The sequence below is a fragment of the Raphanus sativus genome, chromosome 2 (genome assembly GCF_000801105.2).
Source record: "Raphanus sativus cultivar WK10039 chromosome 2, ASM80110v3, whole genome shotgun sequence".
NCBI lineage: Eukaryota > Viridiplantae > Streptophyta > Magnoliopsida > Brassicales > Brassicaceae > Raphanus > Raphanus sativus.
The window spans coordinates 24,353,133-24,366,831 of record NC_079512.1 but is presented as its reverse complement, the minus strand read 5'-3'; the positions used below and the strand labels follow the sequence as shown (position 1 = coordinate 24,366,831).

Genomic DNA, 13,699 nt, shown 5'->3' with positions numbered 1-13,699 from the left:
TTGCTTCATTTCCAGATCTTAATCTTCATCTTTCATTTCAAAGCCATTTCTCGACCATTTTGACTAGACCATTCCATTTCCCAATCATGCATGCTTAGACTTTCCATTTCCAGGTTTTCCAGCCCATTTCTGATCAAGGAGGTAGCCCACTGGTAGTCCATTCTTGTCCAAAGTCAGCTGATGCTCGATCAAGGTCTCATCAAGGCCGATAGCATTTTTCGGTCTAATACCTCACGCATAAGGCCAATAAGTTCTCCAATAAACCCATTAAATCATGTCATGATCCATTGTTCAGCTCCTACGTGCATTGATTTCATGTCCTTAGGTATTAATTAGCTGATCAAGGTCACATCATTCTCTCTTTTTCAAAAGAATTTATCTTAAAAAAGCCTTGCAAAATGATATAACCATAAACATTCAAACAAAAGTACATGTTCTTAACGTGAGACATCTCAACATACATTGACTTCCTCCAAGTTCATACAAAAAGTATTGTAACCCTTTCACGTGCTTCAAATACTCATGTAGACTATCCACCGCAAACAACTTTTTTCTCGGTTTAACTCGATTCTGATTTCTTCTTCTTGCACTTCCATCCAATGCAATCTTTTCCACGTCTTAACATTGAACATATAAGTTTGTGTCCTTGACTTATAACTCATAGAGAGAAGCAATGGTTCCGTTATAACACTCAAGAAACTTATGTGACACTCTGGTGGTCGAACCAGTCCATTGTAGCTGAGAATGAGTATGTTTCTTCCATAAATTATACCATAACAACCACAGATCAATTCCACTGTCTGAAATTCTTCTTATGGTTAGGTGGTCGAGGACAATGGTATCCAAACTCTGAACCCTTTGTCCATAAAAATTTTCTACTTTGCTTTTTCAGCTTTTTATCAGTTATGGACCTAATCATGTAGTGTTATCTCATGCCACTCCTATATTTTCACAGAAGATTATTTGGAACACATGATCATCTCTCATTTTCACAGAAGATTATTTTCATAGAAGGACCTAATCATGTAGTGTTACCTCATCTCTCATCCATACGAAGGAAACATGTGGATGAAAAAATATAGCTGCAGTTCTACTTTGATGAACAGCTCCCTATGCTATCTGCAACTGAATATTCTTGTGTCAGACTCAGATTCTTGTCGCTGAAGAGCTTGTTAGACTCTAAGGGCTTCACAGTCATTTTAGCATCAATTGTATATATTGGACTCCTAATGTCAACTTAATGGTGGATCTCTAATTTGGACCTCTTCTATGGGTAATTAACTAATTCTCCCTTTAAAAAACCAATCCTAATCCTATTTATAATTGGTTTAAGAAAACTAAGTTGATTCGTTATTGGTTTAGAAAGCCTAAATACTAATGGATTTACATAATTAATAAACCAAATATTTTAAAAATAGACCAATGTAGTCGTGGTTAATTTACTTGGTCTAGTTATAAATTAAACTCGCTAGTCCTTCCACTTTATAGGCCAATAAATGCTTGAAGACCAACTCTTTATTGGGTTGTCCATTTCAAACCAATCTGACCAAGTTGATCCTTGAGCTTATTTGGTTAATCAAAATGCTTTTGTTGCTCCATTTCAAGATCTGAACCTTTATTTTATATTTCCAAGCTATTTCTAGACTATTTTGACTAGACTAGTCCATTTTTCAACCATACATGCTTATCTACTCTATTTTCTGTCTATCCAAAATTTTCCAGCCCATTTCTTGATCAAGGAGATTGTTCGCTGGTCATCCATGCTTATCCAAAGTAAGCGCATGCTTACTTAAGGTCGCATCAAGACTCATAGCATTTTTTCGGTCCAATGCTTCATGGATAAGGAGAATATATTCTCCAGTAAACCCATTAAATTGTGCCATGATCCAGTGCCTAACTCCTACTTAGCTACATTGATTTCATGTCTTTGAGTAGGAAGCTAATCAAAGTTGCATCATGGTATATCTTTAGATTATTTCATAGCATGTAAACACAACATCAAGAATCTAATCCTTCACTGGTTACTACGCAATTCAAATTCGCATGTAAACACAACATCAAGAATCTAATCCTTCACTGGTTACTACGCAATTCAAATTCTCTGGGATGTAACACTTAAATAAAGGAAAAAGACAATGTATTAGTCAAAATTTCTTTCTTGGTCTCTTCGGGATATCCAATAAAATTATAATGTTACATAGAAAATTAGCATAGCTGTTGTACAAAAAATGACACATAAATTGAGAAATAGTTCGAATTTTTGTGAAAAGAGGAATTAGAAGAGTGAAAATGTGTATTTTGCGCGAGTAAATATAGTCTATTTAAAATTATTTTTAAAAGATAAAACTGAAAATTATTAAAATTTAATAAATTAAAATTTTAGTTATTTTATATATAAACTATATATGATGTATATATATAAATATAATTATATTTTAAATATTTTAAATATATAATAGGTCCGGATTCGGATCCGGATACCCGGACCTAAAATTTCATTACCCAGATCCGTATCCGGGTCCGGTAGATCCGTAAAAACACTATCCGGATTCGGATCTGGACTCTCCGAATACCTGTTTTTCGGACCAGATACCGGATCGGATCGCGGATCCGGATTTTAATTTCAGGCCTGATGTTCTGGATTGATTCCTTATTTTCTTTCTAGAAGCATATATTCCCCTCTTTTTTTCTTTTCTATCTCGTCTTATTTTCTGGAAAAAGGAAAGGTTTATACGTGCAATGAAGCCATATTCTTTTTGGTGGCAATCATAGATGAGAGGCCTTTTGTGCTCGTAAAGGGTTATATTCTCGATAGTTTGTTGCAAAATGAATAAATGGAATATTATTGGTACTATACTTCTCTTTATTTTATAAGTGGCATCCTTCAATACTATCCAAAGAAATTTTTTTTTTTTCGGACCCCTTGATGGGAAAAGACCTATTATGCGTGTGTGAATTCTTTGTGATTTTTCCCCTTTGTAAGCTTATTTTTTTGAGAAATTGCAGTAGATAACAAAGTTTAAACACTATATTAGTTAGGTGGTAAAGCTTCTATAGCTTTTGTGGTAATACCAAAACTATCTTTGATTTGGTAAAGAAATCGTAGCACATGCGCATGTCAATTAACTGACGTCACAACAGGTCGGTGACAAGGTCGAGACGGTTGAACAAGCAAAATGATAATTATGCAAAGAACACAAAGTGTTCAATATCCCTTTTGTTTAAAAGTGCAAAAACTCCAAGATTTTTCCTTTTAACTTTGGATCTCCAATGTATGTGTTTTTCGAAACAAAATCTCAGGTCTTATTAATCTCTACAAAATATGTTTTCTCCAGTTATCGTTCTTATACGTTTCTGCAAAGTCTGTTTTCTCTTACAACCGTCGGTTGACCACAAAAACTGGCAGTAATATCCTACAAAACCGGTTATTTTGAATCTCATCACCACCATCACCACCATCTCCTCCATCCCTTTTTTTCACCGCCATCTCCTCCATCCCTCCTCCTCCGCCACCGTTTTGGATTTCGATCAGATACCGACGACGCTCCGGTGCCAAGCTCCGCCGCCGAGCTCCGCCAATCCTTCGGAAGCTCGCCGTGACTCCTCACCATCCCCTTCATCCCTTTTTTTTTCACCACCATCTGCAACAAAATCTTCTCAACTTCTTATTAAAAATATCTTATCCCACCCGAAAATATCTTTTCCTCTCCTAAAATATTTTATCCTCATCAAAATATATTCTTCTTTTCTCTTCACTTGACATCTCGAAAATAACCGGATATGAAAGCTTGTTTACTCTCATCAATGGCGAAATAAAACCTCATAAAATGTCAAAACTTCCGGTTGTAGGTTACATTGAATTTTCGGTCACGTGTGTTGTGAAGGACATAATTGGAAAGCTGTGCGTTAAATTACATGGTTCACCAATTATTAAAAAATTTGCACATTTCCGCAATTACCATCTTTATTTTTGATATTGAGCTAAATAGCTCTATTTTTTTTTCTTTATTCCCATTAAACTTTTCAATTTGAACGATCTATTAACCTATTTCGTTTTTCTTAATTATGAATAGGCAAAAATAAAAACTTACTTTATAATTTTTGACTTACCATTTTAGTTGGAAACTTTTTTTAGAAAATTGTTGTCACTAATTAGTTGTAAACAGAATATGTAATGTTCTGCAATAGTAGTTATTATTAGTGTAGCAGTGAACTTTATGATTATAGTGGGAACTAATATAGTCATGTCTGGTAATAAAAATTCCTTCTTGCTTTAATTTTAGGCTGTGACTGTGAATCCCAGTGTAGGTGTGGGACGGAGGAAGTGGGTTTAGTAAATCTAAAATAAAAAGTAGAATAACATAAAAGAGGTGAAAAGAAAAAAAATGTAAAAGTGGAATATTAAATTGTTTCTTTCATAAATATAAGAGTAAATTTTTTGAAGTTTTTTCACTTTATCTACAGTACAAAAAAACATTGGATGATGACAATTTACTTGATTGGTGAATTGTTTTACAAAATATAATCTGATTCTTATTATACTTCGCAAATCACTTTATGTTTGAACAATAAAATATTAAAATTCGATAAAAGTTTAGGTATTGTGATATGATATCTTGACATGGATAAATTTACTTCTAAAAATTATTGTAGTAGAAGATAGGCATGGGCATTCAGATATCCATTCGGGTATGGACTATCCATTCAGGTTTCGTTTTTTTGGATTTTAAAAAATGGTCCTATTCGGATATTACAAAAAACCGAATCGGGTTCGAGTCGGATCCTCCCGGATCCGGGTGAGTTCGAGTATATCCGAAGTAACCAAACTATCTGATTCTACTTGGATATTTATATCCAAACTACTCAAATGTATCTAAAATAACTTAAAAACCCGAAAATACTCAATTTATATAGTTCGAATTGGTTATTTTTATCTGAAAATAACCATATATATAATTTTATTTAAGTATATTTATCCAAAACATCTATTTTATCTATAAATATCTAAAATAACTAATATGTTTGATTTATAATTTTAATTTTAGGTATTAATACTATTAATTAATAGAATTTAAGATAATGTTTTATATATATTGTTATATATTTGGATATGTTCGGATACTCATTCGATTCTCGGTACGGGTCGGGTTCGGTTTTGGTTTTTCGGATTATTGAAAAATGGTCACATTCGGATATTTTGGCAGGATCTAACCAGATCGGGTATCCTATTTTTCGGGTCAGTTCGGGTAAATACTTCAGGTGTGGATATTATGCCCAGCCCTAGTAGAAGATGTAACAAGCAACAAGTTATTAAATTAAATTGAACATATGGAAGGGTATCAAATTATGATAATCAAGATCCAACCTAAAATACTCATACAATCAATCAATTATGCTTTATGATTCTAAACTAAAACAAATATATTAATCTAGTTCCAAGAAAATAATCCATACACTAATCAAATACTAAACATCATTTTTATTGGTTTAATACAAGCAAACATGTATTACACAAGCAAAAAGCATATCAGGATGGTTTAAATATTTCATCGACCACATTCTGGACATGAAATGTTTGGATCTAAATTTAGGGAGATCAAACTTCATCTAGCATTAAAGTCACGAGATATACATAGAACAAGAAAGAGCTTGCATTACACACTCTAGATCATCACTCAATCACCCTAATCTACTAAGCCCGTGTACTCAAAATATATCTACTCACTAATCATAATGAAAAACCCTAAATAAAATTAAAATTTATGATTTCATAGTAGTAACAAAATAAACTCATCATTAAAATTTGACCAAATGATAGAGTTACACAATATAATACACTAATATGAAAATCATATGTTTAAAATGTTTATAACAATATCAAAATTATAAATTTATAAATTAAAATAATATCTGCACAGACATGTGCAAGTCAAACTCTAGCACAATTTGTACTTAAGTTTAATTTGATTATGGCCATGTCTCTATCGACACGAACTTCGTCTTTGGTTTTAGCAAAAAAAAAAAATTCGTCTTAGAATAAAAATTAGGGAAATTTGATCCCATAACAAGATAATAATTAGGCAAATATATATACCAATCAATGATTTAATTTTTAAAATAATATGAATAAGAAGTCGCATTTGATTGATATTCACATAAATATATATGTTGAACTATATACCATATAAAATGCGTAAGTATTTTAGTTTCAAGATTTGCATTGAACAAATTTTTAAAACTTATTATTTTAATTTTTCATTAATTTTAAAGAAATGATTATAAATTATTCAAACTATTAAAAATCTACACTGATTCTTTTGTTATCAATGGTTTAATTTTTTTTTTGTTACATACCATTTAAATAGATAAAAGTTATTATCTAGATTATTTACAATAAATAATTATAAATAAAAGAGTGATTCTTTTCATTTATGTGTTCGCATAAATAAAGTTATGTATGTAATAATTACTGACTTCTCTATTATTTGATATATATTTGTTATTTTTATTATTTGATAAAATATAAAAATGTAAAATAAATAATAGAACATATAAGTAATTTGTATACAGCATTATGTTGTGTTCGTGTTTTCGTGGAGGATAGAAGAGGAAATGAGAAGGGATTAAAGCCAGCAAAACTTCTTTACATTTTTTTTGTTATGATAGAATTAATAAACATGTAAATTATAATGAATCCATCTAAAGAATATCATAACTTCACCTACTTTCACATAAAACTAAAAGATATATTGTAGTAGTAACTGAGACTATTGGAGAGGATTAGTTCAGCTATGCGTCTATGGTTGGAAGCAAATAAAAAAAAATTAGATTCAACGAAAATTGGGAAGCATTGTGGAAATGTGAAAGCAAGAGAGTTTATGACCAACACGAATGACAAAGGACTTGATGATCCAAATATAGCCGCTGACTTTCTAAAAAGGATCAGATGAAATTAACTGTTCCCCATTCACATGACCAACACATGTATCAGCCTGTCAATGGCATTGGATTAGAAGTGGTGGAGCATGTGACGTACGATGGTCCTGCTTTCACTTGAGTGCACCGAGTTAATTTAAAACCATAAATAAATAATCAAATGGAGATTTGAAGATAAATCCGCATGGTTTAACCAATTATGTGGATTATGAAAGTACACAATGTTGGAATAGACTTAGAGCTGTTGGTATAAAAATTGTTGGAATATAATTTGAAGTTCGTTTATCTAAATATTAATTCTCTTATGCTATAAAATTTAGGGAAATTTATTCAAAGTCAGGTAAATATTTGGAAAATATGATAGACGTGGAAATATATCCACAGTACAATCGGAAAGGGAGCAAAGACAGAACGACTTGTATGAGTACAATCACAAGAGATCGTCCTATTGTAATAATAGCAGTCGAAGAAATGATGGAAACCAAGCAGTGATCTCTGGTGGTATTGCTCCTTTGGTGGTAGGGATTGGCTTACAGTGTAAACCTGTCAGTTTTGGGTTAGACAACTATTTAAATATCTTAAATTTTATTAGAAAACACAGTTTCGGAGTAATCGTTGGTAATATCTTCAGGAAATTAATTAGGCTTCAATCTTTTTTTCAGGAATGGGGTCACTACCTAATTAGGCTTCAATCCTCAGTTAAAAATGAAGAAAAGAGCTAACTACTACCTTTTGGTATTTGTTGATGAGCATGAGTTTGGTCAAATAATATCGAATATATGTGATGGAACGTTCCAATAACAAAGGAAGGAACTAACATAGAAAAACTAAAACAGTGACTTTTGACACTAAAACACATTTTTAAACTAAGATGCAATAGTCCACAAGATGAAGATATGAAATCATGCAATAGACCTCAAGAGGCTTCTCCACCCATCTCTCCATAACGATAGACCACAAGATGAAGGTATGAAATCATGTATTCTGGATATCCAGCAAATGATGCTCATGTTTAAAAATAAATTGAAACCTCTCCTTAGACAGGCCAATTCCTTTGACTATTTCGTAGATCTGTTATTTTCGTGGAAGATTGTGTATCAAATCTGATATCTTCTGGCATTGTGGGTTCAGAAGACGCCCCACCAAGCTCCGTAAATCATGTTGCGTTGAGTAGAAATTTAAATGGTCTAGTAACACAAACGGTTCACCGTCTTGCTCCAGCGAACGAAAGGCTTTATCCAACTAAGAGGACCTCTGATCCATCAAGATCTTGAAAAATACCACCGGAAATATGAAATGACCCAAATCACACCCGATTGAAGCAGTTTGTCACTGTTCACAAGAACAAGCTGTAGCAAGTAGGTGAGATCTGAAAGAAACCAAGAAAAACAATAAAGAGGGTAACCTAGTACTTGAAATAGTGGTTTTAGTGTTTTTTACAACAAAAACTAGTTTATTACTTAAATTTAAGATAGTCTGGATAACAAGAGTGTAATAGAAAATCCACAAAACACAGAATCCTATAAAAGGATCAAACAATTTTAGTTAAGAAATCAGCAAACTAATTATGTCCTCGCAAAGTGTAGGATATTCTGAAATCATGGAATCTTCTCTTTAGTTCTTGAATCTCCTCCAAACTCTATGAGAAAATTGGTTATGCATTAAGTTCCTTTATAATCACTATAAAATTTTTGCACTCAGTTACAAAGTGTTAACATGTCGAATGATGTAAAAAAATTATTACCCAGTGGTGTTTCTAACTCCGAATGCAATGTGGATTCTCTTCTTTTTTATTATTTGTACCCAACAGTTGTGTTTGTCTAGCTAGAACTATCTTTCCAAATCCATTGAATATAGATGTAGAAGTCCAAGAACAATCTACCAAATATATATTCTCTAAACGTAAGACATGAATTGTTGTCATTGGTGTTTAAATCAATTATACTCTTTCTGCATATATGATCAGTTCAAGTGAGTTTTTGTCTATCCTTTTGAATAGTCAATTATTTATTACTTTTTAGAAATATCAAAATATCCATAAATATTGCAACTATGAAACCGTGTAGTGAAAATGTATTAGTTGGAGACTGAAACATTAAAAAGGGAGTCAAATTTCATTTAGTACGATTTATCTTTATTAACTAATAAAAATATATTGAAAATGTAAAGATTTTTTTTTAAAAATTTCTAAACAATGATCAATTTGAAATGAAAAAAGTATTTTTAGCAAAAACTATCAAATATGTTCCATATTCCAATTCATATAGATAAACGCTAGTTAACCAGTGTCGACTCAAAGTAGCAATAATCCTAGATTTCAACGTTGTATGATTGCATCCAAATAAACCACTTAATTACGCGTTGCCTATCTGCATATATTTATGCTAACAAACCTCACGATATATTTCACTATTCGTAAGAACATGAGCAAGTCATGATAGTGATCCAAAACAAACTATGATATCTCATGATTTGGTATACGATAAGAGCCGACCGTTTGTACGTGTTTTGGATTGGTTAAGAAATTGCTCGCATGATATCATTTCAAAACAAAAGATACTGATGAATATAGTGAATGTATGTTTTCTATATACTAGTTTCAAATCGTTCTCGTTTCATATCACATCTATACTGAAAAATACTCATCTTTTGCAAGTTCTGTCGACTACATTTTACCAAAAAAAAAGGTTCAGTAGACTACAATTTTTAATAGTTTTTGGTTTTTGGCTAAAGCTTTGATTGGATAAATAAAGAAAACATAATTTCCCCCCCCCCCCCCCCCCATTTTAGCAAAAAAAAAAAAACATAATTTCCCCCAAAAATATATAAAGTATTTAAGAACGAAATATCTCTTAGGAGAAGCAAATATTTTATCTTACATATAGCAATTAAAGAAATTGATCGATCAAATTTCGAGTGATATTAAGTTTTTTTTTTGTCAACCGAGTGATATTAAGTTATTAACTCCATATAAATGAAAATAATATTTTTGTTCAAAAAAAATGAAAATAATATTTTTAGGTATCAGCAAATAATCCATCCCATGTTGTCGTTTACTTCACGTGTCATGTATGGACCCATCCCTTCTCTTCTTATTGGTTTTTAATAGATTCAATAACTATCGATCTATCAAACCATTAATGGTGCATTGTGATGGGTTATAGAATACATATATTGTGGGAGAAGTAACGCCTACTAGCTGTTAGATTACTGAGTTGTTTCTTCTTTTCTTTCTCCATAAAAAGTTTTCATTCACCAAAAATAATTACAAAACTTTTTTTTTGGGTCTAAATGTTAAGATTACAAAACTTTTCTAAGTCGATATTTCAACCATAGAGAAAACAAATGATCATAACACTAAGGAACACGTTTATAGAGCTTACCCTATCCAATCAAATTTCATTATACTCTTTTCATCACAACACGGAGAATGAACCATTCTTTGTACCATCTAATTACCAAAAAAACTTACCTAAATCGGTAATATATACAAACCATAATCATGATCTCCACATAATTGGACTGAAACTCATGGATCAACTGACTCGACACCAAAGCGCATATAACTCGATCTGCCTCTTCGTTAACGGAGCTAAGGTCTATGAACCTTAAACCATATCCAGTAGAACCTCTATAAATTAATAATCCATAAATTAATAATCTCTATAAAATAATAAATGTTGCCGGTTTTAATTTGGGCCGGTATAAAATATGACACAAATCGATAAAATAATAAGATAATAATATTCTTAAAACTTTCATGTAAATATATAATCTCATTAAAATCATAAATTAATAATCTATCTATATATATTATTATATAAGTACTAACTAAACAATATATTATTGGTTTTATATATACACAATGAAAATGCCTCTATTTTTCTTAACATTTCAATTTATTTTGATAATATTTAGTAATGATATCGAAAATCACATAAAATTTTCTATAAAAGATAGAAAAATATACACCAAATAAAATAATAGAACAATATGGAAGTCAAATTTCTAAATTTAGAATAGTGTATACAAGGTAAAATAAAATATTTTTTTATTTTATAAATAAAAATAGAAAAAAATTAAAAAGGAAACTTTGGTAAATTAATATTTCTATAAATTAATAAAATTTTAAAGTTCCAACATTATTAATTTATAGAGGTTCTACTGTAGTTACAAAAAACTCAGCTTGAACTGATATGAACCAATCTCTTCCAGCCCGTGGCTGTGATCACCTCCATGATTTCCATATCAGATATTTTGCTTTAATAGTTTGTATTTTTGAAAGCTCTAATATGAAGTTTGCAAGTATCTTTTAAATTGTTTATAAATTGTAGACTGTAAATTGATATAACCGATCGAAACCGTTTTGTATAAGTTAACTAAAAAGTCCGATTTATAATTTACTAATTCGATCTGCTAATGTTTTATATAGATAAATAAAATAAACGGAACTTGTAGTCTTATAAAATTACTCTATAAATACGGTTTGATGAGAAAATAGTTGATCATTTTGGTCATGTTCTAACGGGATTTTCTGCATGATGAAGGTGTTATATCTAAACAATTATGTCAGTTCATTAATTACCTTCTATCGTTATAAATCTTGTAAAAGTACATAATTTATATCATATTTATTTTTAGAAATGTAGCCGTCGAAGATTAGAATATATCGTAAGTTATATTTGTTCTAAATGTACGAAACAATTCTTCGTGTCATAAATAAAAGGTTAACACTTTATACAGTATATTTTTCTTAACCTCGCTTTAAAGCTTAATTTATTTAGAAAGAACAAAAGCTTTAATTTCTCGTGGCTTCTGATGACAATAACGGGTTTTTAATACTTTTATATACAACCGTGGTATAAGTAACGTAGCTAGAAAAGCCAATTTCGTCTTAGATATCTATTTTGTATCATGAAATTATTATATAATCAAGCTTATTAAGAATGTTAGTATAGTTCTTTGTTGGCAAAAAAACTCTTCATCTTCAAATCCCTTTGTTTTTGACAAATGACAATATAATTTTTAAACAAAAAGTTTATTTGTTGACAAAATAAACAAATAAGTTAATTTCTGGCCAAGAAAACAAAATTAAACAGAAAACAACATGAATTGTTGATTTCAGTTCTTTTGAAATTTCATAATCTGTTGTCAAGCATGTTTTTTTTTTGGTCAAATCTGTTGTCAAGCATGTAAAACATGAAAATTATCATACTACACAAAGTACACAAATAAATTTTTGTTTCCGATCTTTTTTAGAGAAATGTTTTTTTCTTTCGAAAATGAAAATTTAGCTATTTAAAGTTTCAGCTAAGCAAACAGTGATTAATCGTTGTTTAGTAAAATATTGTTATAGACAAACGAATATTTAATCGTAAACGAAGTCGTAAGTCTCAATTACATATAAAAGGACCAAGGCCGTAGCGGGAGGCGTATATCGCACGGCCAAGACGCGCGTAAGAGCATCTCCAATAGCACTCTATTTTCTCCTCTATAATTCACACAAAAATAGAGTAACTCTATTATAGAGTAAGTTTTGCTCCAATGGTTTACTCTATAATAGAGTTACTCTATTTTTGTAGAGAAAATAGTGTAAACCCACTTTTCCACTCTATATTTGGAGTGAAATAATGGTTTTACTCTATTTTCTCCACAAAAATATAGTAACTCTATTATAGAGTAAACTATTGGAGCAAAACTTACTCTATAATAGAGTTACTCTATTTTTGTGTGAATTATAGAGGAGAAAATAGAGTGCCATTGGAGATGCTCTAACGACAAACGGACGATGTAGAAAAGGAGAATCATTGCCCATTTAGTAGACGAATCAAATCTGGTGTGAGCGTTTCATAGCAGAGAAGAGACTAGAGAAAGAAGAGCATACCACTATTCTTCACTTTTTCTGCTAGTGTACGCCAAAACAAAAATGGTCCCTACGTTTGACTTGGCTTATAAAAGTCAAAACAAAAGCAGCTTCTGTGGGGGAAATAAAAGAGAGCAAAAATCTTAAATCTGTATCTAAATTCCACTACGAAATTACGAGGACTCTCCGTGTCATGTAGATATGAAATTTAAAAAAGAAAAAAAAGAAGAGAGTGACAAGTGATGCGAGTGCATTGTTTGCTTCGAATATTATTCGTACCTATTACCATTTAAATTTGTGCTTTTTTACCTTTTTCAAATTAAATCATACAAAATCAGTGATAAGATGCGTTTTGTGAAGAGGGATCCCGAATCGTATTTAAATATGCTATTTCAAACCATTTAGTTCTTGGATTCTTATTTACGCTTTAATCAATTTAAAACTACTTTTATTACTCCAATTATTGTGTATACCCAAGGAGTCAACATTGACATGGGAAAATATTTTCCCATCTTCACACACACTTTCTATATATGTAAAAAACTGTATTTTATTAGTTTTGGTTGTATTTAAATTGATTAGTTTAGTATGTTTATTAGTTAACTGTTAAAATACTACTAATCTATATCTTGTTTCATTTCCATCTCTTACCTACAACTTCTTATCACTTATAAAACGCATCATCTTCCCCATTTTTTTGTTAACACCATATCATGACCATCATCTAACTTTAGAGTATTTCTTATCACTACACTATATTGAAAATTTGGTCGCAAATAAGCTAAAGAGAAATACAACGTGAATAAAACATTAAAATATGGTTTTTAGTATAAAATGTGTAAGGTTGTTCAAATAAAGTTGTTCAAGAAAAAAGTATAAAATGTGAAAAGAAATAAGAGA

At 30.8% G+C, this 13,699-nt stretch overlaps 1 non-coding gene across 1 annotated transcript; it reads left to right on the top strand.

Annotated features, from left to right (window-relative positions):
- Positions 1-2,161: 2,161 nt before the first annotated feature.
- On the top strand, positions 2,162-2,262 carry LOC130508925 (U6 spliceosomal RNA). Its single transcript, XR_008943109.1, has one exon. It is a non-coding gene; the product is annotated as a U6 spliceosomal RNA (small nuclear RNA).
- Positions 2,263-13,699: the final 11,437 nt, after the last annotated feature.